The 22,794-nt window shown below is 44.4% G+C and overlaps 1 protein-coding gene across 3 annotated transcripts in view; it reads right to left on the bottom strand.

The window, feature by feature from the left end:
• The window catches only part of LOC110490458 (synaptotagmin-1), a 209,706-nt gene extending 207,418 nt beyond the window's left edge, over positions 1 to 2,288 (bottom strand). For 2 of the 3 annotated variants that reach the window (XM_036944838.2, XM_090200710.1), the window contains exon 1: positions 1,887 to 2,265. The gene's annotated coding sequence lies outside the window, so the exon portion shown is untranslated. Of the gene's footprint in view, positions 1 to 1,886 lie in introns of all 3 variants that reach the window. The other variant, XM_036944841.2, reaches the window with a different exon arrangement.
• Positions 2,289 to 22,794: the final 20,506 nt, after the last annotated feature.

Genomic DNA, 22,794 nt, shown 5'->3' with positions numbered 1-22,794 from the left:
GTCCTCCTCATTATTGGCGATTTAACGAGGATGATAAAACATGATGCTACCTCCGGCGACAGAGGGGATGCTTGATTTATTTGAGCTCAATATCTGCCCCTTCCTCTCTGGTTGGGAAGTTGTTGCTCTCACAGACATTGTCTTGTTAGGGTTTCTTGAGGCCTTATTGGATTATTGGCCTAATTGGCCTTATTGGGGCAGCAGGTAGCAAAGCATTGGGCCAGTAACTGAAAGGTTGCTGGTTCGAATCCCAGAGAAGACTAGGTGAACAAAACTCTGTCAATATGCCTTTGAGCACGGCACTTAACCATAATTGCTCCTGTAAGTCGCTCTGGATAAGAGTGTCTGCTAAATGACTGAAATATAAATGTAAACGGATGGAAAAACCATGTCACACAGATCTACCCCAACGGTGTTTCCTGTATTCCCATATGACCGGTGAATGACAGAAGTATTCTCTGCCTGTTGTGTTTCAATAAGTCATCACAATAACACAGTGCACATGGCATCCACCAGCTAGAGACCAGCCCCATCTTCCCCTATCACATCTGATTCAGTTAGTGGTTATGAAACGAAGCGTCTGCAAAGCTCTCCCAGACAGTATGTAAACAACAAGCTGCTGTCTGGAGAAATGAGCTGGGGAGAAAATTGTGATTTGGGAGAGGAGGAAGGGTGGGTGGGAGGGATGGCAAGAGGGTGGGGCAGGGAGGGAGGGCAGGAGGGAGAGTTGCTTCCCTTCTCGCTACTATCACCTGGCAACAGTTTGACATGGGCACCTCCCGGTTAATGTATTCACAGCGACTGAGGGAGGCTGGGGCTGAGAGTCTCAATTGCATGAGCCCAGGGCTACAGCTGAGCAAACCCGCTTGGTAGTCTCTCTCGGGTAGGACTCTCATAGCAACCGGTTTATCCATACCACCTGAGATACGAGGTAATAATGGGCGGGCGGGGAAACAGGCGACCTGTGCCCATGCCTTGTTTGTTAGAGAGAGAGAGCAACAGTACAATAACTAGGGATATGCTTGACATGTTTCAGACTGGGCTCAGTACATGGGGTTATCACAGTACGTGTGTTCATTGTGACAAAGGCCCCATGTTAGTGGACCCGACACCAACTGAGAGTGATGTTAAGAAGCTATCCATGTTCGCAGCTCGAGGGCTCGCAACGTTTTTTCAATCTTATCAACAGCGATAGACTGCTGTGCAAAGAAGATTCTGTATATGATGTTTATCCCACACACCTGTGCAGAAACAGGAAGCAGCACAACTAAGGGGTTAAAGGATTGAGAGCGACATTTGGCTCCTTATTCCAAATGGCATTATAGCTCTTTTCCGAATCAATAGTGTGCTCCGTTCCTCCCTAAGCAAGTCATGCCAAAGATAAACCCGTCACGTGGCGGATGGAGGAGGAAAAGACGGAGCCACAGCCGGGCCATTTTATCTGATGGTGAGAGGGATTAGCTTCCCCAGGATGAAAGCAGCTGCTCATCTTCCACCCCCTTCCCTCCACCTCATCCCTCCATCCATCCACCCAGACATCAACACAGTGGTCTCTGTTTCCGGAGCCGTGCCTCCAGCTACTCATCTCTCTGCTTATATCACCTAATTTCAACCTGTACATAGTCTTCCATCTCCTAATAACCACGCTAACACCTCGCCCGCTGGGGCGCAGCCACACGGAAATGGGCGCCAAAAATGGTGCCACGCCAAAGCGGTGGGAGTTGTCAGAGAGTAGACTTCCCCTGCCCCTCTCCCTCCACTCCTCTTCTCAATATCAATCAGATAGCAATCACACTCACCCAAACAAACACAGCCCCTCCCTCACCTCCACGCTACTCATGCCCATAACTTTTGCGGTACCCCAGAAAGGGAATGTCTCATTTTACCTGGCACAGCATGCTGTCAGCTCCCGATCTGTCCGTCCGGATGTGGAGAAGATCTCATCTGGAGGGAACAAGGCAGTCTCTGGGAGAGAAAGAGAGAGAGAGACAGAGAGAGGAGGAGTCTTTAGACAAAAGGAGAGGAGGAGGAGATCAGAGAGGAGCCTCCTGTTGCTAATGCTGATGTTGTCACCGTCTGCCGCCTTTATTTTGTGGCCAGAGTTGAGGGAGCAGTACGGGTGGCGCTCTATTATCCCCCGTTAGAAACGACAGTGGATGCACCGAGCGCTGGGCTGAGAGAGAGAGAGAGGGAGGAGGTGGAGAAAGAGAGAGAAGGGAGAGACTGGGCTGTTTAAGCGGACCGTCGTCATTCGGCAGTTCCTTCGGAATCCCTCAAGTGAGAGGGGCGCTACATCACAGAGTCCTTGGCTGTGATTGGCTGAGTCGAGGGGAGATGCTAGGGACGGGGGATCTGTTGTGCTCTGCTCTGGCGGCGGTAAAGTAAGATGACCCTTTCAGCACACATAACACCCCCTCCTGTGTCTGAGCCCAACATCGCAGGGCACACCATCAATGACAAGCAAGGACACTCCCAAAAATCCCCCCTTTGGGAGCTGTGTGGGTGTGTGTGTGTGCTTGTGAGTGGGTGAAGGGTGCAGGGTTTCTGTATGCATGGAAAACCCTGGCTTGCCTCTGCACACACACATTAAGACATACTGTACATTCACACACACACACACGCGCACACACACACACACACACACACACACACACACACACACACACACACACACACACACACACACACACACACACACACACACACACACACACATGCACACACAGACACACACACACACACACACACACACACACACACAGACAGACACACACAGACACACGCACACGCACACGCACACGCACACGCACACGCACACACAGACACAGACACAGACACAGACACACACACACACAGACATAGACACACACACACACACACACACACACACAGACGCACACGCACACGCACACACACACACACACACACACACACACACACACACAGACACACACACACACGCACACACACAGAGGTCCCGTCAGATCATGCCCATGAAGGAGACATGATTTCCCCAGAGAGGGGGGGAGAGCTCATCAATAGAGGAGCTCAACAAACACTGCAAGGCAATATTTCATTAAAATGATGAAAGAGTCGTGACTCTGACCCAGGCACTAGGAGGGGGATGCTTATTCACTCCATGTGACAGCCTGGAAGGAGATCAGCAACACCATCCAATAAGTGCTATCCTCTGGTCTGCTCTGTATCCTTCAGGATAGTTATTTGATGAGGATGTGCAACACTGGGCACCATGATAACATTGATGAAATGATATATTTTTACAGGAAATTGCATACAATACCTCATTATGCAACATACACATAATTCCCTAGTGGATCTTTACATTTATAATGAGATGGAATTCACGAAGGAAATATACAGTAGTTCAACTTTCAAGAAAGTGTTCCTCTGCACCTCAAATCAAAATCTCTGAAATACCAGGAAGGAATCAATAGGGGATTGAATGAGGAGCAGGGCTGGCTGGGCTGAAAGGTCATGATGGAGGGCTAAGCAGGAGAGCGTTCTGACTCCTTTCATGTTCCCACACACACAGTGTCAAACACAGTCTTGGGGCATTCTGGGAGTGAAAAGGGGCTAATCTCAATCTGGAGATGTCATATTGAGCGGCAGCCGTCTGGTTTCCACCTCATCTCTCCTTTATAGTTGAGCGTGTGTGTGTGTGTTCTTCATCTTCTCCATTTACTGATTCTCATGATGTGCACCACATGATTTAAAGGCATAAACCGCTGAAAATAAAATAACCTAATCACTATGAAAAGCATGAGTAAAATCATTTCATTTCTATTACTTTGCTATGCATTATCAAAAGGGATCTTGTTTAAATTCAGAAGACAGAGGGGCAAACCAAGTCGTCATTTCTTCACCTCAGAGTGAGAACCACAAAATCACCTTACCAGTCCTGAATGGGAGGGGGGGGGGGGGGGGGGGGGTTCAACACAATTCTTTAACAATTTGGATGTTCCAGTATAATTAGAAAATTCTCATCTTTCTCGCCATGAGTTCTTACGTGCATCACAGGTCCAGAAAAGTGGTGATGTTTTGAGAGAAATACATTTAGCTTATGGTTATGCTATAATGAGGATTTAGGTTTGCCGTTGCCAGACAGCCTGAGAAGAATCCTTTCAACATCTCAATTTAAGCATGTTGACAAGAACAACCACTCCACCAGGTGCTCTATCAATTCCTCCCTATTGATATAATGACATCATTCCCTCATCACAGAGTAACATAGTTCATTGATCATTCTCATGGTTCCGGCAGGGTGTGTAGACACATAAACAACATGCATCAAGAGGTGTTAGTCATTTCCACCTGGCGGTGTGCTGATCAGAAGTAGCTTCTGTCTGTGTCTTTGTGTCCCCTCTCTGGCGTGGCATGGGGGAGAGTGAGTCATCCAGGAGGAGAGGAAAACAAAATAACTATGAACAGTACGAGTAAAATCATTTCACTTCTATTACTTTGCCATGCTTTATTTACTCAAACCAAGTAGTATTTTCTGAACAGCACGAGCCTGAATGGGTGAATGGGCGTCATTAGCTATATCTCATGTTTAATAACGTAGCTGACCCATTTAGTATTCACTTTGACATTGGCCCCTGCCAACAAGTGTGTTACATACAGTATACATGTAGATACACTGTGCGCCCTCTCTGCAGTCAGAACCGTTAGAAGCCTGGTGGTGCCTCTGAACAACTGCTTACCTCATACAGATAGTCATCACAAATCCCTACAGTACACTCTCTTAAACAGTCTCTGTGAACTCTGGGATGGGGGAGTACCAATGGAAATCCTCTCTAACTAACTTTGGTGTGTAGCACTAACAGCTGCCTGGTCAGCGGCTATAACAACATGATGACAAAAGCTAGTCCTTCAGAATGGTAAAGATCAGTCGCCATTTTAGCCAGGAAGATTATTGGTATGGATGACATTGGCAATGACAGCTTGAACCCCGCCTCCATACAAATGTCAATTTTATTTCCTTTGCCTTTCAGTCTATATTTTTACTCTACATAAGAAGGTCATTTAAATGAGAACAGGCACATTGCTATATCTACTAGATTTTATAATGCACATCAACATAACTGATGTATGAATTTAACTAGAAATCAAGCTTCCCCTGATCTAATTCATTCACAAAAGGCTATGAACATTTTCATATGCAACCCCATTACATCCAGTAATTGCCCAATGTCCAATATCCTCAAAAGACACCCGTTCGAGAATCACGATTTGCAACCACGATTCACAAACTCCAAAGCTTCTCTCTATAGGTGAGTCACCAAGCTCTCTGCTGAGCTATCCCCACCTCCCACACTCCAAGGTCATCCTCCTACCACACACCACAGTTACACAGAGCCATTAGTAGAGAAACAGAATATTCATACTTAGATGTCATTGCCTTGGAACTTTGCGGCCATTCAAATTCCTCATCTCAAACTGAGTTTACAGAACTGTGTATTGGACAATTCCACGGTAACAAAGTGACGCAGACTCAGATTGTTCACCTTCTATAGTCAAACAAAAAACAATGATTGCAAAGTTAAACAAATCATACAACATTACGCACAAGGACTACTTTTAACAATTTCCACTGAAAATTTGACAAAAACACATTTACTTGAAGAACAATGATTTGTGCTGTTTGTGCCGTTATTCTCTTACAAAATGTTGCATCTGCACTGTTCTTCAAGTAAATTTATTTTTGTCCAAAAAAAAATCTGTAGCAATTGTTACAAGTAGTTATTGTGCATAGCGTTGTATGGTTTGTTTAACTTTTCAATCATTGGTTTTTGTTTGACATGCATTTTAAAGTGAAGAATCTGAGTCTCTGTGTTACTCTGTTAACGTGGAATTACCCTACTATATTTGTGGCTCTGGCTATAGATCATTGTGCTGATTGTAGAGGGGGGGCCGGACCCATCCCCTTCGGAGGCCATACGGCAGCTCAGCGGCTCTGGGCTGAATCCCCGTCAGCAGAGATGGCCTGGCTGTGCGCTCCACAGTCGGGACACCAGCTGTACCCTCCCTGCTGGCCTTCACACATAGCCTGGCCCAGCGGCAACCTGGCCAAGTCCCAGCCAACAGCTCAACCCACTACGCTCCAACAGGCCCTGGCTGGCCCAAAAGTAGATTTTCTGGAGGTTAGACTTCAGAGACTAAGAGGGAAGGGGGGGGGGGGGGGGGGGGGCAATATGAGGTTAGCATAGGGGATTGACATAATGTCATCCACCCCTAGTTGTGATTCCACAGTCTGCAGTCACATGGTCTCTATAATTGAATGCCCTCACGAGAAAATCAAAGTGACAATATTAATCATGTGGTGGGAAAAAATAATTACAGACTAATGAAAAAGTAAATTAATCCCCCCTTCAGCCATCTGCACGGACAGATTACTGTTTGGCCGAGTGGGTAATGAAAGTGTGCATGCCTGTTTCTGCATGCAGTCATCAACAGCCAATCCATCCGTAGACACCTGAAGTCTTTCTGCCTTAATGGAGAAAATATACAACCCAATAAAACTGTCACAGTCTTCATTTCATCACCTCAGAGTGAAAACTACAAAATCACCTCGTCAGTTCTGAGTTGAGGGGGTTCATTACGATTCTTTAACAATTTGGACAACTCAAATGTTCCAGTATAATTTTTCTTTTAAATGCAATCTTTCTCGCCATGAGTTCTTACGTGCATCACAGCTCCAGAAAAGTGGTGATGTTTTGAGAGAAATACATTTAGCTTATGGTTATGCTATAATGAGGATTTAGGTTTGCCGTTGCCAGACAGCCTGAGAAGAATCCTTTCAACATCTCAATTTAAGCATGTTGACAAGAACAACCACTCCACCAGGTGCTCTATCAATTCCTCCCTATTGATATAATGACATCATTCCCTCATCACAGAGTAACATAGTTCATTGATCATTCTCATGGTTCCGGCAGGGTGTGCAGACACATAAACAACATGCATCAAGAGGTGTTAGTCATTTCCACCTGGCGGTGTGCTGATCAGAAGTAGCTTCTGTCTGTGTCTTTGTGTCCCCTCTCTGGCGTGGCATGGGGGAGAGTGAGTCATCCAGGAGGAGAGGCCTGCTTGGCCTGCTGCACGGGACCCAGGGACGGCCGTGTCTCTCACTCGGTTGTTTACAGATCTGTGGCATTCCTGGTCTGGTCGACAGCCTCTGACAGCCTGATGGATGATGTGACACGGCAGAGCGCCTTGTCACCCCCGAATCTACCCAGAGGGGAGATGGGGGGACGGGGGGGGACGGACGGGGGGACGGGGGTGTAGGTGGATCAGGAGGTGCTGAGGGGGGCATAAAGCACCCCTTCCCCCCACATACAGCATAGACGCGGGGCCGAGTGGGCGGCTGTCAGCTCGCGTGGTTGTCAACGGCTGGATGACAAGGCCAGACCTGCCCCAGATGATGCTGCGAGGGAAGCGAGGGAGACAAGACGGGCGACAGGCGGGAGGACGAGAAATTATGAAAACGAGGCCAAATGCATCTGCATGGAAATGAGAGGCGCAGTGTCCAAATTACACATCTGAGGTCTTCTCTGTGAGAGGCACAGCTTCCCCATCAGGTGAAGGAAGTAGAGGAAATTGAGACCACAGGCAGAGTAGCAACACGGCCTGTCAAGAGGATCACTGACCATATTTCTGTCTGGTAAATGTCATGCATAACTAATCTAGTTTTTCTCTCCACGTCGACACTTCCTTATTCAGAGTCGCACCAGAGGTGACTCAGCCTATGCATGTTCCTTGGATACGCACGCAAACAAAACAACAACCACGGACTACAATAGATTCATTAATTGCAAAATAATTAAGAGACGATTCAAGCGATCAACGTTGCTATTGAAGTATTCTTTCTTCCAATCAATATGATGTCTCCAGGAACACCTTGATGTGGATGAAAAGCTGAATGACTTCAAAATTATGAACTGTGATCGATGCTCTTTTAGATTAGATATTGTTGTTGATCTATGAAATTCATAGACCTTTAAATGTTCCCATCATCGCCCTGTCTTATTAGTAATGCTCTGCATGCTGTTGGCTCAACCCATCGCCCTGTCTTATTAGTAATGCTCTGCATGCTGTTGGCTCAACCCATCGCCCTGTCTTATTAGTAATGCTCTGCATGCTGTTGGCTCAACCCATCGCCCTGTCTTATTAGTAAAGCTCTGCATGCTGTTGGCTCAACCCATCGCCCTGTCTTATTAGTAATGCTCTGCATGCTGTTGGATCAACCCATCGCCCTGTCTTATTAGTAATGCTCTGCATGCTGTTGGCTCAACCCATCGCCCTGTCTTATTAGTAATGCTCTGCATGCTGTTGGCTCAAACCGTCGCCCTGTCTTATTAGTAATGCTCTGCATGCTGTTGGCTCAACCGATCGTCCTGTCTTATTAGTAATGCTCTGCATGCTGTTGGCTCAACCCATCGGCCTGTCTTATTAGTAATGCTCTACATGCTGTTGGCTCAACCCATCGCCCTGTCTTATTAGTAATGCTCTGCATGCTGTTGGCTCAACCCATCGCCCTGTCTTATTAGTAATGCTCTGCATGCTGTTGGCTCAACCCATCGCCCTGTCTTATTAGTAATGCTCTGCATGCTGTTGGCTCAACCCATCGGCATTCACATTCATCTGTTTTGCCAGGCAAAGCCCTCGCTCACATTATTAAACCTTTTTTTCTGGGAAAAGACACAACAGAGAGAGGTCACCGGGGTTCAAACCCCAGACATAATGGGTAAGGTGTTCAACGTGACACACATTCTCCATGGACCAACTACTGACAAATAATTACAAGAATTTCTCAAGCTGAATTTATTTTTTCTATGAAACATGATTTGATTCCCACAGGAGGACAGGGATGAATGGTTAGGGAAGAATGTCTAGCTGGAAACCAAATAATTTACTAGCCATTAGGAGGGACATTCAGATTAGAATGTTGGGCTTTACAGTCATCTTAATTGGATGTAGGTTTGGGCAATATACCGTTTATACTGTGTACTGGGGTATTTCAAAATACCTACACTACCGTTCAAAAGTTTGGGGTCACTTAGAAATGTCCTTGTTTTTGAAAGAAAATTACATGTTTTGTCCATTAAAATAACATCAAATTGATCAGAAATATAGTGTAGACATTGTTAATGTTGTAAATTACTATTGTAGCTGGAAACGGCAGATTTTTTATGGAATAGCTAAATAGGTCTTATTATTATCAGCAACCATCACTCCTGTGTTCCAATGCACGTTGTGTTAGCTAATACAAGTTAATCATTTTAAAAGGCTAATTGATCATTAGAAAAACCTTTTGCAATTATGTAAGCACAGCTGAAAACTGTTGTTCTGATTGAAGAAGCAATAAAACTGGCCTTCTTTAGACTAGTTGAGTATCTGGAGCATCAGCATTTGTGGTTTCGATTACAGGCTCCAACCAGAATAGAAAGAGGAGTGGGAGGCCCCGGTGCACAACTGAGCAAGAGGACAAGTACATTAGAGTGTCTAGTTCAAGAAACAGGCGCCTCACAAGTCCTCAACTGGCAGCTTCATTTAATAGTACCCGCAAAACACCAGTCTCAACGTCAACAGTGAGGAGGCGACTCCGGGATGCTGGCCTTCTGCATAGCTGGAGTCATGTTCGATTACAGACTCAAAATGGCCAAATAACTTGCTAGTTAAGTGGCTAAGAGTCAAGACCAAGCTTCTTCGTTACAAATGAGACATTCAATCCCCTCCTGGATTAAGATCCTTGTTGCATAAATTGTTTTGTGCTCCACCCAATTTAAAAAAATAATAATAATATATATGTATACAGTTGAAGTCAGAAGTTTACATACACTCAATTAGTATTTGGTAGCATTGCCTTTAAATTGTTTAACTTGGGTCAAACGTTTCGGTTAGCCTTCCACAACCTCCTGACAGAGATGGTGTAATTGAGTCAGGTTAGAAGGCCTCCTTGCTCGCACACACTTTTTCAGTTCTGCCCACAAATGCTCTATAGGATTGAGGTCAGGGATTTGTGATGGCCACTCCAATACCTTGACTTTGTTGTCCTTAAGCCATTTTGCCACAACTTCGGAAGTATGCTTGGGGTCATTGTCCATTTGGAAGACCCATTTGCGACCAAGCTTTAACTTCCTGACTGATGTCTTGAGATGTTGCTTCAATATACAGTGCCTTGCGAAAGTATTCGGCCCCCTTGAACTTTGCGACCTTTTGCCACATTTCAGGCTTCAAACATAAAGATATAAAACTGTATTTTTTTGTGAAGAATCAACAACAAGTGGGACACAATCATGAAGTGGAACGACATTTATTGGATATTTCAAACTTTTTTAACAAATCAAAAACTGAAAAATTGGGCGTGCAAAATTATTCATCCCCCTTAAGTTAATACTTTGTAGCGCCACCTTTTGCTGCGATTACAGCTGTAAGTCGCTTGGGGTATGTCTCTATCAGTTTTGCACATCGAGAGACTGACATTTTTTTCCCATTCCTCCTTGCAAAACAGCTCGAGCTCAGTGAGGTTGGATGGAGAGCATTTGTGAACAGCAGTTTTCGGTTCTTTTCACAGATTCTCGATTGGATTCAGGTCTGGACTTTGACTTGGCCATTCTAACACCTGGATATGTTTATTTTTTAACCATTCCATTGTAGATTTTGCTTTATGTTTTGGATCATTGTCTTGTTGGAAGACAAATCTCCGTCCCAGTCTCAGGTCTTTTGCAGACTCCATCAGGTTTTCTTCCAGAATGGTCCTGTATTTGGCTCCATCCATCTTCCCATCAATTTTAACCATCTTCCCTGTCCCTGCTGAAGAAAAGCAGGCCCAAACCATGATGCTGCCACCACCATGTTTGAGAGTGGGGATGGTGTGTTCAGCTGTGTTGCTTTTACGCCAAACATAACATTTTGCATTGTTGCCAAAAAGTTCAATTTTGGTTTCATCTGACCAGAGCACCTTCTTCCACATGTTTGGTGTGTCTCCCAGGTGGCTTGTGGCAAACTTTAAACAACACTTTTTATGGATATCTTTAAGAAATGGCTTTCTTCTTGCCACTCTTCCATAAAGGCCAGATTTGTGCAATATACAACTGATTGTTGTCCTATGGACAGAGTCTCCCACCTCAGCTGTAGATCTCTGCAGTTCATCCAGAGTGATCATGGGCCTCTTGGCTGCATCTCTGATCAGTCTTCTTCTTGTATGAGTTGAAAGTTTAGAGGGACGGCCAGGTCTTGGTAGATTTGCAGTGGTCTGATACTCCTTCCATTTCAATATTATCGCTTGCACAGTGCTCCTTGGGATGTTTAAAGCTTGGGAAATCTTTTTGTATCCAAATCCGGCTTTAAACTTCTTCACAACAGTATCTCGGACCTGCCTGGTGTGTTCCTTGTTCTTCATGATGCTCTCTGCGCTTTTAACGGACCTCTGAGACTATCACAGTGCAGGTGCATTTATACGGAGACTTGATTACACACAGGTGGATTGTATTTATCATCATTAGTCATTTAGGTCAACATTGGATCATTCAGAGATCCTCACTGAACTTCTGGAGAGAGTTTGCTGCACTGAAAGTAAAGGGGCTGAATAATTTTGCACGCCCAATTTTTTAGTTTTTGATTTGTTAAAAAAGTTTGAAATATCCAATAAATGTCGTTACACTTCATGATTGTGTCCCACTTGTTGTTGATTCTTCACAAAAAAATACAGTTTTATATCTTTATGTTTGAAGCCTGAAATGTGGCAAAAGGTCGCAAAGTTCAAGGGGGCCGAATACTTTCGCAAGGCACTGTATCCCCATAATTTCCCCCCCCCCCCCCTCATGATGCCATCTATTTTGTGAAGTGCACCAGTCCCTCCTGCAGCAAAGCACCCCCACAACATGATGCTGTCACCCCCTTGCTTCATGGCTGGGATGGTGTTCTTCAGCTTGCAAGCCTCGCTCTTTTCCTGCAAACATAACGATGGTCATTATGGCCAAACAGTTCTATTTTTGTTTCATCAGACCAGAGGACATGTCTCCAAAAAGTACGATATTTGTCCCCATGTGCAGTTGCAAGCTGTATTTTGGCTATTTTATGGAGGTTTTGGAGCAGTGGCTTCTTCCTTGCTGAACTACATTTCAGGTTATGTCAATATAGGACTTTTTTTTTACTCTGGATATACAGTACATACGTCTGTACCTGTTTCCTCCAGTATCTTCACAATGTCTTTTGCTGTTGTTCTGGGATTGATTTGCACTTTTCGCACCAAAGTACGTTCATCTCTAGGAGACAGAACGCGTCTCCTTCCTGAGCGGTATGACGGCTGCGTGGTCCTATGGTGTTTATACTTGCATTCTATTGTTTGCACAGATGAACGTGGTACCTTCAGGTGTTTGGAAATTGTTCCCAAGGATAAACCAGACTTGTGGAGGTCTACAATTTTTTTCTGAGGTCTTGGCTGATTTATTTTGATTTTCCCATGATGTCAAGCAAAGAGGCACTGAGTTTGAAGGTAGGCCTTGAAATACATCCACAGGTACACCTCCAATTGACTCAAATTATGTCAATTAGCCTATCAGAAGCTTCTAAAGCCATGACATCAGTTTCGGGATTTTTCCAAGCTGTTTAAAGGCACAGTCAACTTAGTGTATGTAAACTTCTGACCCACTGGAATTGTGATACAGTGAATTATAAGTGAAATAATCTGTCTGTTAACAATTGTTGGAAAAATTATTTGTGTCATGCAGAAAGTAGATGTCCTAACTGACTTGCCAAAACTATAGTTTGTTAACAAGAATTGTGTGGAGTGGTTGAAAAACGAGTTTTAATGACTCCAACCTAAGTGTATTTAAACTTCCGACTTCAACTGTATATTTTGAAATAGTGCCCCTTATATGCACTGCCGGTAATACCGTATACCCCGGTAGGGTACAGAAACGATATGAAAATCTGCATAACACCCATCACTAAATGTGTGTTAGCAAACCTAATTACATCTCAGGGTAAAGAGGACCATTGTGAAGTGCACCAGTCCCTCCTGCAGCAAAGCACCCCCACAACATGATGCTGTCACCAGTGCTTCATGGGATGATGGCTGTGAGCTCCTCTAATGGAAAGACAAGAGTTGCTCAAAGTCAACTCTGATAGGCAACAACAGCAGTGTTGGGAAATCATTCAACAGCAAGGTTCCAAACTGGCATTCCAACTGAATTCTAATCATAAAAGGCTGTGAGTTTACCATTTCCAGTAAATTAGGCCAAGTGTGCTTTGAAGTCAGACAGATTGGATTCCACATCCAAGGCTGTGCATCATACACTCCTAGTAGACCTATACTCTCTCTTCCTTCCAATCAAGGTGACCCCAGGTACGCACTGGGTCAATGAGGGCCCACCGCACCGTTTGACTTGCTAATCCTGTCTCTCCCTCCGTATATCTCTCTCTTTCTGGTCTCTCTCTCTGTGTCTCACTATCTCTCTATTTTACTGTCTCTCTCTCTCTTGCACTTCCTGTGTCTCTCCATCTCTCTCTCTCTCCCCACCTCTTCCCAAACACATCTAGGGAGGCTGTGTCGCTGTGCTGGGATTTTATTGGCAGATTACTAATACTAATCGTTTCTTTTTGCTATATGGAAATTGAGTTCAGGAGACGAAACATGAGGCAATCCACAATGTGCATGATTGACTTAATGGGGAGGTGTGATTATTATCTAGTCTGTCAAGTAAACAAGCAGCAAATACTCAAAGGAGAAGCTCCCTTGAGATGAAGAGCTAAGGTTACTCAGGTCATTAAATGAAATGATCACAATCATATCGCATTTTCTTCTCTAATGCCAGATAATGTATATCATTTGGAGTGATACTGGCCATATTTACTGCTAATAATTTGCCATATCTTAAAGGTAGACCCAGCGAAATGTCGTTGCATGCACTAAATTACAAACACAAAGTCTTGCATCGCTCTCATCTCAATATCTGCAGTGCTTTTCGTTGCAACATTGTTTCACTGGTTCTACCTTTAAGGTAAATCAGATTTACACCAAATGCTTAGAGACATCAACAGCAGGTGGTGGGGGACTACAGTAGCTTTAAAGGGTTCAATCCTCTTAAGGGTATACCGAGTGCACAGGTCTTGAACTGAAGACCCACCTCTGATGGCGGGGAGCCACTTCTTATTATCAGTGAATCCAGACCTCAAGCCACCTTATCTCTGCTCGCGCGCCTAGAGATGAGCCTGCAGTCACCATATGCCCAGGAGGCTCCACAGACATGTTCATCATATACAATCGACTTGTCTGTCGGCTCAGTCCTCTTTGGGAGGGGGATAAGAGGGGCTGGATTGTCTGTCGTCTCCGCCCTCTTTCGGAGAGGGATAAGAGGGGCTGGATTGTCTGTCGGCTCAGTCCTCTTTGGGAGAGGGATAAGAGGGGCTGGATTGTCTGTCGTCTCAGTCCTCTTTCGGAGAGGGATAAGAGGGGCTGGATTGTCTGTCGTCTCAGTCCTCTTTGGGAGAGGGATAAGAGGGGCTGGATTGTCTGTCGGCTCAGTCCTCTTTGGGAGAGGGATAAGAGGGGCTGGAATGTCTGTTGGCTCAGTCCTCTTTGGGAGAGGGATAAGAGGGGCTGGATTGTCTGTCGTCTCCGCCCTCTTTGGGAGAGGGATAAGAGGGGCTGGATTGTCTGTCGGCTCAGCCATCTTTCGGAGAGGGATAAGAGGGGCTGGATTGTCTGTCGGCTCAGTCCTATTTCAGAGAGGTTTAAGAGGGGCTGGATTGTCTGTCTGTTCAGTCCTCTTTGGGAGAGGGATAAGAGGGGCTGGATTGTCTGCCTGAGAGCAGAAACGTTCTTCAGGAGCCATATGAAGATGCCTCCCACTTTTGCCCTCCAGCCCAAACCCAAGTCCAAAGTGCCTCTAGAGTGTGCCTTCCTGACAGTATTGATAGGATATTGTGTTTCAGTTCATACCAAATAAGAGGAGTTTAGATCTACATTGAAAACACAGGAAATCCTTGGGCAACAGTTGATGGAGAAATATATTTTGAGTTCCTTCTGCTCCTTCATAGGACCACAGGTAATGTGTGATGGCATATATTGTTGTATAACAGGATAAATGTTATCAAGGTAACAATTGGTCAATGTCAATATAAGCCTTTATAAAACAGAGGCTGAGCTGCCCTGAATTGGTTTCAAGCATACATAAACACAGAGAGAGCTAACAGGCAGGCCTAAGATTAGCAGAACACTAAAATATTCAGATCCATGGATTTGATCAGGCCCTCTCGGAGAGTGTCTTAATTGCACATTCCCTGCTTCCAAAACTTGCCCCTGGAGGCTCTTTATTGAAAGTGGATGCTGTAATGAGATGTGTAATCACATTATGTGGTCTTGAGATGTTTGATGGCTCATAAAACAAACAAAAAGGTACAGATGTAGGATATTAATTAGAGACAGTTTGCTACAGCAGGAAAATAATCCTGCAGCAAAAGGAAATGTGAATTACTATGTGGATAATAATTAATGGCCATTTTTTTGTAGGGGTTAATACATTTTTAATTAGGGCATATCAGTCTGACATTTTAAAGTGGAAATTACAAACTTTAGAAGCGTTTTTAAACCTTGAATAAACTACAAGTTAGCATTTTTATCAGCAGAAAAATTGTGACGAAATGAAGATCCTCTTATGAGCCGTGACCGGCCTCCTCAGGCTCGGCCTTAGCCTGAACGTTCTGGACTCTTTAGTGTGCTGCCTGATGCTCATGGTCATTTCCATGTAAAAGGACCCATGGGAACCAACATGTGAAGTTTATAGGAGCATACCAAAGTTGGTGTCATTTGAAAGCTAAGAGTCTACATTTTTGGGAAACGAAGGCATAGATACGTTTCCTATTCTAAAAATTTGGTTTTGATTTCTGGTCAAAAAATAACATCTACTATAAAAAGTCTTAAACGGTATTGGAAATACATAAAAACAGAATAGTGTTGAAGTAAAGACTCCTGCCAACTAATATCAACATTTATATTTAGTTTTGCAGAAATTATTTGCCTTCCGTAAGTTTAAGAAATATTGTCTATTGTCTTGTCATTCTGTTACCAAAACCCAACATATCTTTAAGATAGTCTAATGTCTCTCCCTCATGAGGAGGGTAGATTCTGAAAGTAACAAGTAAAGTTAGTAACAAGTAAAGGCAACAATTAGTAAGTGATTAAAAGGAGTCACTCTGTTACTAAATCGGTAACGGAGTGACCCGAAAAATCGGTTGCAGTAGAGCACAGTACAGCACAGTAGAGCACAGTACAGTAGAGTACTGTACAGTAAAGTACAGTAGAGCACACATGAAGCAAAGAAAAGTAGAGTAGAATTCAGTACAGTGTTGTAGAGCACACATGAGTAAGGTACAGTATAATGCAATACTCTACTTTACTGGACTGTATTGTACTGTAATATACTCTGCTTATACTTTTTACTCTGCTCTACTGTACTGTTCTGTACTGAACTATACTCTACTTGTCTTTACTCTACTGTACTGTAATGTGTTGTACTGTAATGTCCAACTTGTGAAACAGAGACGACAATGATTGGTACAGATGTGGTCCATTTTGGACAAACCAAATTTGCAGTGTGGTGTAAAGTACTTAAGTAAAAATACTTTAAAGTACGACTTAAGTGGTTTTTAGGTGTCTGTACTTTACTATTTATATTTCTGACAACTTTTACTTCACTACAATCCTAAAGAAAAGAATGACCTTTTTACCATACATTTCCCTGACACCCAAAAGTACACACAGTTATCAAAACAACATTAAGCATGTCCAATCCAAAATTAAATCTAGAATTGGCTTCCTATTTCGCAACAAAGAATCCTTCACTCATGCTGCCAAACAAACCCTCATAAAACTGACCATCCTACCGATCCTCGACTTTGGCGATGTCATCTACAAAATAGCCTCCAACACTCTACTCAACAAATTGGATGCAGTCTATCACAGTGCCATCCATTTTGTCACCAAAGCCCCATATACTACACACCACTGCGACCTGTACGCTCTCGTTGGCTGGCCCTCGCTTCATACTCGTAGCCAAACCCACTGGCTCCAGGTAATCTAAAAGTCTTTGCTAGGTAAAGCCCTGCCTTAACTCAGCTCACTGGTCACCATAGCAGCACCCACACGTAGCACGCGCTCCAGCAGGTATATCTCACTGGTCACCCCCAAAGCCAATTCCCCCTTTGGCCGCCTTTCCTTCCAGTTCTCTGCTGCCAATGACTGGAACGAACTGCAAAAATCACTGAAGCTGGAGACTCATATCTCCCTCACTAGCTTTAAGCACCAGCTGTCAGAGCAGCTCACAGATCACTGCACCTGTACATAGCCCATCTGTAAACAGCCCATCCAACTACCTCATCCCCATACTGTAGTTATGTATTTATCTTGCTCCTTTGCACCCCATTATCTCTATGTGCACATTCATCTTCTGCATATCTATTACTCCTATGTTATATGGAGTCGTTTTCAGATGGACATACTGTGGATCATTTCACTTTTTGATTTAGAATTGTAGGACCCCTTAAAGTATAAAAAAATAGATATACACAATTGGTATATTGTAATTACTTCGCCACCATGGTATTGCCATACCTCCCTTATCTTACCTCATTTGCACACACTGTATATATTATTTTTCTACTGTATTATTGACTATGTTTGTTTATTCCATGTATAACTCTGTGTTGTTATATGTGTCAAACTGCTTTGCTTTTTCTTGGCCAGGTCGCAATTGTAAATGAGAACTTGTTCTCAACTAGCCTACCTGGTTAAATAAAGGTGAAATAAAAGATAAAATAAAAACATCCCCGGTCATCCCTACTGCCTCTGATCTGGCGGACTCACTAGACTCAAATGCTTTGTTTGTAAATTATGTCTGAGTGTTGTAGTGTGCCCCTGTCTATCTGTCAATATAACAAATGTAAAATTGTACCATAAGGGATATTAAATGGTTTATATTTTTAATGTTGATACTTAAGTACATTTTAGCAATTCCATTTACTTTTGATACTTAACTATATTTAAAACCAAATACTTTTAGACTTTTGCTCAAGTAGTATTTTACTGGGTGACTTTCACATTTTCTATCTTTACTTTTACTCAAGTATGACAGTTGAGTACTTTTTCCACCACTGCAAATGTGGTCTTGTTTTGGGGGCAGATTTCCTTACAATAATAGCCCGTGTGTAGAATAATACCCAAACACGAAAAAGAGGATATCACATTTTTCTACGTTTGTGTACCTATTTAAGATACATCACAGTGAAGATAATAACATTCCTAATGATGTATTTCTGTATAGTACAGATCAAAGGCCAATGATGTCATTCGTTTACCATCATCCAGATGTTGATCCACTTCACTTACTGTAGTTCAATAACCAACATATGTTTTTTCAAACTCAAGGTGTCATATCAATAATGACACCCCATTATTTCTGCAGACATCTTTGAATCTTCATTTGGAGTAGATATGTAACAGTGTTTTTGGAAAATCTGGTCGCATAAAAAAAACTGGAGATTTTACTGTCATTCTGTTACCAAACCTTGCATCTGCTCTGTTCCTCAAGTAAATGTGTTTTAGCAAAATGTTCAGAGGCAATTGTTAAAAGTTGACTTCTGCATATTCTGTATGTGTGTGGTTTGTAAAACTTCACAATCAATGGTTTTTGCTTGGCATACATGTTTTGTGTGAAAAAGTCAGTCTCAGCATCACACTGTTACTGTGGAATTGCCCTCATACAATAATAATGAGGATCTAGCTGGGGCAGGTGGGAGCAGTGTACAGACTGGATTTGTATTCATTTGATTGACGGTCGAGTGCCTTAGCGTGGCTCTCAGGAGTCTCATCAACACTCCAGCAGGGGCTCAATGCCCCATTTGAATTAATGCATAGGGAGGGGGACATGGGGTACAGTAAGGACAGCAAAATGGCTGCCATGGGGAGGTGCATGCCACATACATGTATCTGCATAATGACACTGTCTTTGGTCATGAAAGCAGTATTGTCTGCGACCTGAGAGTGGCGTCTGTGCAATATGAGCATCTATTGGTCCTAGTCCTATCGGCTAAAGTGAAACAACCCATTCAAACTATTTTACCAGATGCTCTTAGCCAGAGCGACATACAGAAGCAATTATGGTTAAATGTCTTGCTCATTGGTACATCAACAGATTTTTCACCTAGTCAGCTCTGAGATTCGAACCAGTGTGCTTTCGGTTACCGGCCCAACGCTCTTAACCGCTAGGCTACCCACCTTAATTTCTTATTTTGTTCATTTTAATCTTAATCAAACCATTCCTGTGGCAACGAGCAGAGGAGGATTCCCATTGATGGGGAATAGCACAGAACAGTAGTGGGACGAGCCTCATTTACCTGACAGATACTAATTACTGCACAAAGCAGATTACTATGTCACTGACGGCACTGGAATCAATTGGTCAGGGTGTGATTTGGGTGGGCATTCTATGTTCATTTTTCTATGTTTTCTATTTCTTTGTGTTTGGCCAGGTATGGTTCTCAATCAGGGACAGCTGTCTATCATTGTCTCTGATTGGGAATCATACTTAGGTAGCTTTTTTCCCCTCCTTCTGTGTGGGATCTTGTTCTTCGTTTGTGACCAGGTAGTTGCGAAGCTGTTCAGTCGTTGTTATCTTTATTGTTTTGTTTTGTCTAAAAGTTTCACTTCATCAATAAATATTATGTGGAACGCTGCGCCTTGGTCTCATCCTTCCGACGACAGCCGTAAAGATCCCACCACAAAAAGACCAAGCAGGGTTTCCTGGACTCCTGGACATGGGAGGAGATTTTAGACGGACAGGGACCTGGGGACAGGCTGGGGAATATATGAGGCAAGGCAGCAGGCACGAGAGGCAGCCCCCCCCCAAAAAAATTTGGGGGGAACACGGGGAGATTGGCGAGAGACCTGAGCCAACTCCCCGTGCTTACCGGAAGCAGCGCGGTGAAGCGCAAGGTGTCTCCAGTGCGCGCTCATAGCCCGGAGTGCTATAGGCCAGCCCCCGCAAGTACCATGCGAGAGTGGGCATCCAGCCAGGGCGAATTGTGCCAAATCAGCGCGTTTGGTCTCCGGTGCGCCGTTTCGGTCCAGGGTATCCTGTGCCGGCTCTGCATACTGTGTCTCCGGGGCGTTGGGAGAGTTCAGTTCACCCTATGCCTGCGCTCCGCCCGTGCCGGGCGAATGTGGGCATTGAGCCTAAGGGAGAGGTGCGATTGGTAAGCACCAGATCTCCAGTGCTCCCCCATAGCCCGGTTCGACCTGTGCCTGCACTCTGGAGGGGCCTGGCTAAGTGGTCATCCAGCCGGAGGAGTGGTGCCAAGGCTGCGAACCAGAGCTCCAGTGCTCCCCCACAGCCCGGTTCATCCGGTGCCAGCCCCAAGCACCAGGCTGTCTCTCCGTCTCCTCTCTCCAGGGTCGCCCTCCTGTCCGGAGCTGCCAGAGTCGCCCTCCTGTCCGGAGCTGCCAGAGTCGCCCTCCTGTCCGGAGCTGCCAGAGTCGCCCTCCTGTCCGGAGCTGCCAGAGACGCCCTCCTGTCCGGAGCTGCCAGAGACGCCCTCCTGTCCGGAGCTGCCAGAGACGCCCTCCTGTCCGGAGCTGCCAGAGTCGCCCTCCTGTCCGGAGCTTGCAATGCAGCCCAGGGGGCGTCCAGGGGCGTCCCTCAGTCCAGAGGCGCCCCTCAGTCCAGAGCTCTCTACGAGGGCCTTCAGTCCGGGGTCGGCAGTGAGGGTCCCTGCTCTAGTTGCGTCACCTAAGTGAGCCGAGCCAGAGGTGGAGCGGGGTCCACGTCCCTCACCAGAGCAGGAGTAATCCCTCACCAGGGAGTAATGCCCACCCAGACCCTCCCCTATAGGTTTAGGTTTTCCCCTACTTCCCTCCAGTGAGTCTATTTAGAGTTATGGGCATTATCCCCATTGTATGTTGGGAGTGAGGTTATTTTTAGGTGGGTAGACATGTGATCACACCAGCTAGCTCGAGATTTAATTATGGTTCTCGTAGCGAGAATACACAGCATGTGGAGTCACACAGCTCCAACATGCTAGACTCACAAAGCCCAGAGCCTGAGACAAATAACTACTGTCCTGTAGCTTTCAGTATATTCAGTAATACTCAATAACGCATGGCTATCTACAGACATTTTAGTAATTTCCTGAGGCTCTGTCAACCAACAGGCTAGTAGTTAATGTAATGGCGCTGGCACTTCCTCCAGCGAAGTCTGATGGGAACCGTGATGCTCGGGGAGCCCCTGGGCAGTACACCTCCTTTACTGTAAGACAAACACACATTATCTTCACCTTACACACCCCAGTGAACAGCTATTACCCCAGTCAACCACTGTCATGTTAACTCTCTGTAGTTTAGCCTACCCCCACTGCTGTGTGTGGTATCTTACCTCAACACAGATTTAACACAGACAATAAAGGTCATTGCTTATCAATAAATCACATTTCTATGACAATGTGTAGAAATCGTGACTGTGCTGTAAAAAAAGAAAAGAATGCACTAACAAACAACAAACTGTTCTTAATGCAGAATTTTGTGCCAGACTAACACCCTCATACACTCCTGTAGGGATGGAAGCTGATCTGAGGTCAGTACAAATAAAACGGGTGTTTAAGTAGAAATGACAGAGATGACTGACACCATATAATTTACCGATGCGACTCTCTCCATAATTTACCTCATTACATGGCACAAAGGGGTCATTACTCAAAAGTGCTCTATTAAGTACTTTTGTTTTATAAGAAAGGAGGCTTTGTCACACATGGCATGCTTGAGAGACAACTCTGTCATTTACATTTCAAATCATGGGTGGAGGTTATAGCAGGCTGGTCAACTGCTTCTGTTAAACAGTCACAACTCCCACACCTGAGAGAAAAATGATCTGGAGAACAATGAGAGAGATGTGTTCACTGTCAGTCACCGCACTTTAGGGGTGGCCCTCTCATTATCTCTCTCGTCTGACGCTATAACCACCAAGCAGATTGCCTGGTGTTTTGCAAAGTTTAGCAACAGGAGCAGCAGTTTGTGATGAAAATGAAAATTCAGGTGTTCATGAATAATGTAAATCAGCGTACTTACTGAAAGCGTGCTGACACACACATGCCCTCCCTTTGTTTATCTGTTGAATTAAGAAGTTTGAGCAGGTTTTCTTAATTTCACACAGATGCAGCAGAACACTGATGGGAATTGTGGCGTATTGCCTCACTGTGGGGGAAATTAAACCACATTCCAGCCGAATAAATTACCATATAGCCTTTCCTCTTTCTCACCTTTTATCTCACTGTATTGCTGACTGACATTAGCAGATGTATTTCTGTTTTCTCCATTTGCATTACAACTACTCAGGCTTTTAGTGCATTGAAAATCCCTATTTTATATTGGCAAAACAGATTTGCTCCATTTTCAGACCTTTTACTAATGGAAAGGCTTTCAAAGCTTATTTTTACCCAAATTACTCAAAAAAAAAGAGGAACGTCGTCTTTCATAAAACATGAGTGTCAGTGGAAGTCCCAGACCACTTTATAATGCCATTTTAAAGTGGGCTTCATATACACTAATACAGCTATGACATGCAGGATAATAGCAACCCACTGTGTGTCGACATAAAAACATGCTTAGGCGGCATGCAGACACGTCCACGTCGCTCAGGGAGAGAGCGAGAGAGAAAGAAAAAAAGAGAGAGAGAGAAAATTAACAGACATCTCCTTGGAGGCCCTGAGGCATTGTTCAAGAAC

The sequence above is a fragment of the Oncorhynchus mykiss genome, chromosome 15 (genome assembly GCF_057628025.1).
Source record: "Oncorhynchus mykiss isolate SJ-2025 chromosome 15, ASM5762802v1, whole genome shotgun sequence".
NCBI lineage: Eukaryota > Metazoa > Chordata > Actinopteri > Salmoniformes > Salmonidae > Oncorhynchus > Oncorhynchus mykiss.
The sequence above is the reverse complement of the archived record's forward strand: the minus strand, read 5'-3'. Positions and strand labels throughout refer to the sequence as shown.